The sequence below is a fragment of the Microtus ochrogaster genome, chromosome 16 (genome assembly GCF_000317375.1).
Source record: "Microtus ochrogaster isolate Prairie Vole_2 chromosome 16, MicOch1.0, whole genome shotgun sequence".
NCBI classification, from domain to species: Eukaryota; Metazoa; Chordata; class Mammalia; order Rodentia; family Cricetidae; genus Microtus; species Microtus ochrogaster.
In genome coordinates, this window is record NC_022018.1 from 29,992,252 (window position 1) to 29,995,316 (window position 3,065).

General features: G+C 39.6%; 1 pseudogene; it reads right to left on the bottom strand.

Annotated features, from left to right (window-relative positions):
• Window positions 1-643: 643 nt before the first annotated feature.
• Window positions 644-1,706, bottom strand: LOC101996034 (annotated as a pseudogene).
• Between the last annotated feature and the right edge of the window lie 1,359 nt (window positions 1,707-3,065).

Here is a 3,065-nt window from a genome sequence, read left to right on the forward strand (position 1 = left end):
TTCTGTAAAATATTTTCTACACATGGAAACTTTGAAGAACCCCAAATAGCATCATAGTAGTAATATTTACCAAGCACAGTATCAGGTATAAAATATAGAATTTCTTGGAATAACTTGATTTAACCACTATGAAATTGATAAAAACTTACCAAATTCATTTGTGTGCTTCCAGTCATGGTGACAGTAAAAACCAGTTTTACTAAACATAATTAAGACCATTTTCTCTGTGCTGGAGACATGACTCCATAGTTGAGCACACTAGGTTGTCTTCCAGAGGACCCAGGTTAAAATCCTAGCAACCACACTTTGGTTCAGAGCAACCTCTCTAACTCCAGTCACAGGGTGTTTGATGATCTCTTCTACCCTTTACAGGCACCAGTCATGGATGTGCTACATGGACAAAATGCAGTTAATCCATGTGCAATTCAAATATAGAAAAGTTTTAAAAAATTCCTTCAAAAGAGAGGAAAAGTGGAAAATGAGGTTTCATTTATCACTGTTATTCACTAAGATCTCACTCTCTCTCTCTCAGCACAAGGTTGAGGGTCATCAGGAAAACTGTCTGACAATAAACACATGCCTGACCAGCTTTGTGAGATTTTTATCTTACCCACAATATTATGGAACTGAAATCCCTTCACACTCATTGAATAGAAAAATTAGAGAGATATTTTCCCAGTTTCTCCAACTGAGCATGCCAACATTCAGGCAGAAGTCCTTCCCTGTGACTCAACACAACAGGGCTAAAAGTTGCATAACCAAGGGCCAGAAATTTTTGAATAGTTACCATCAAGGAATTGTCTACTAAAGAGAGACTTAAAAATAGAGAAAAAGCACAGTCAGCCCAATAGAAGAAAACAAAACAGAGCATCAGAAGGAGGACACTCTGAGCAGCTCTCAGCTCAGGGGGAGTTCTGTAGAGAAGCTTGGAGTTCTGAAGGTAGAGGACATGCTGGTGGTGCTTGTGGAGAAGAAGTACCATGTAGCCACTGGCCCCTCCCATGGCTCCCTGAAACACAGCATCTCTCAGGACCATGAGAGGGAGAACAATCCACTTTATTTTCTGACTTTCTAGCATTAAGTAACAATAGTTGTCACCATTCTTAAGCTCTGATATATTCAGGATTCTACTTGTGGCAGAGTGAATTAGGTTCACACTTATTAAAGCGTTGAATATCCAAAAGAATAAAAACAATGGAAGGATGTGCCAGGCAGACTGTGGTCTGAGCCTCCTCCACCCAGATGCTCTGGGACTGATGATGATGGCCTGGACCACAGTGAGGAGACTGCTGGTGCAGATGGAGACCCCACGGGCCACCCTCGGCAGATAAATGACGATCTTACATACTATATCATATAGGAAGTTTCTCAAACCAAAAGCTACCATTATGTTTGGCAATACTTTTGCAAAAAGGATAAGGAAGTTTGCAAAGGCCAAGTGGATGAGAATAAGGTGGATGGGTTTCTTCTCAGGCCCTCCCCACCAACTGATCATATAATTCACAGAAACAGAAATGTTTCCCAGCATGCCAACCACAGTCATGAAGAAAAAAATTATTTCTTTAATAAATTTCAAGAGCATTTCTTTCTTCCTAGATACAAAAAAAGAGTTTTTCAAGAAAATGTTAGTAATGCTAGACATTTATCTAAAAAACATTTTTGCATAATAACATTTTCTGATATACGAGAGTCAGTGATGGACACATGTGCTGCTGTAGACTGGGTCCCCGAACTCCTCCTCTTCCCTGTAGACTCTGAGTTATGTGTGTGCTCTGACAGGGAAGCTTGGTAAACAGAAAAAAAAACTTACAGTTTTAAAGGAGATATGTTAGAGCTCTGTAAAGGAAAATCAGCGTCCACAAGTGTGTATTTGGTGTCTGTCTGCTGTCTGTCTACACGTATAGATTATCCTAGTTCGTTCTCAGCACGACTGAATTGAACTGTAAATTTTTCTACTTTTTCCTCTATGTCATCGTATTTCTCCACCCAACTTACAAAGACACAGGCTCCTTTCTTATTTGCATCTTAATTAGTGTAACATTTTCTAGATTTGCTTTACAACTTCTAATATTTTCTAATATTTATAACTTCTAATACATTCTAATATTTTTAAAGTTTTTATGTTGATTTTACTCCATGTAAATGTTTACTAGATAATTTTTAAAAGTAGTTCTCAAGGTCAAGTCCAATTGCACAGCCTTTTTAGATAAAACCCTACAGTTAAAGCTGAATCATAAAAAAAAACTTGAAAATTTTCATATAGCTCCCGGGCTGCAGCTAGGAATGGTATCTAACAGAACCTTGTGTTGCCTTCTCGAAGAGGAGAAAACAGAGAGCTCTGATCCTAGTGGATGACTTCAGGGCATCTGTAACCCCAGTGACTTACCTCAGGACATGTAAGGGACCATGGGGCAGCTCTGGACCAGCGGATCTTGATGAGGTAAAACTAAGAATTGCATTAATGGGGTGTTATATACTGCCAAAAGCTATAAGTCCTCAATGTCAACTGCACATAGCACAGTAAGTGGGGGCATAATGGTGTGAGCAGAGGTTCCACTATCTAAGAGTTCAGGATGGTGTTTGCTTCTGTGGGGCCTTTTGAGCAGCTATTATGTCAGCTGGATTTGCAGCCTGCTTTTCCTCCAACCTGTTTGTCAGGCAGACTGGTTTTTTATACACCAGTCTGAGCTGATTCCAGAACTTGGACTCGGGGAGGATGTTATTCTTAAAGTTCTGGAGCTCCATTCTCATTTCTCAGGGATTTATGGTAAGCTTTGGGAAACTTTTCTAGGATATGAGGAATCAGAATATTCCAGTGACCACATGGGTTTGTGTGTTCTGAGTCCTTACAATGTCTCTGTTCACTGCCCTCCTTCCTGTTAAACTTAAAAGATTGCTTTAAATGTCTATGTCTTCATCAACATAGCCTTGCCCTAGGTTTGTGTCCAGGGGGCCTCATGACTCTAAAAATGTCAGTTATTACTTTCAACGGCTGCTCTAACAGAGAGGCAATTATTGTCTATATCTCTGAGTCCTAGAAATCACAATACCATCTAAATATCTGT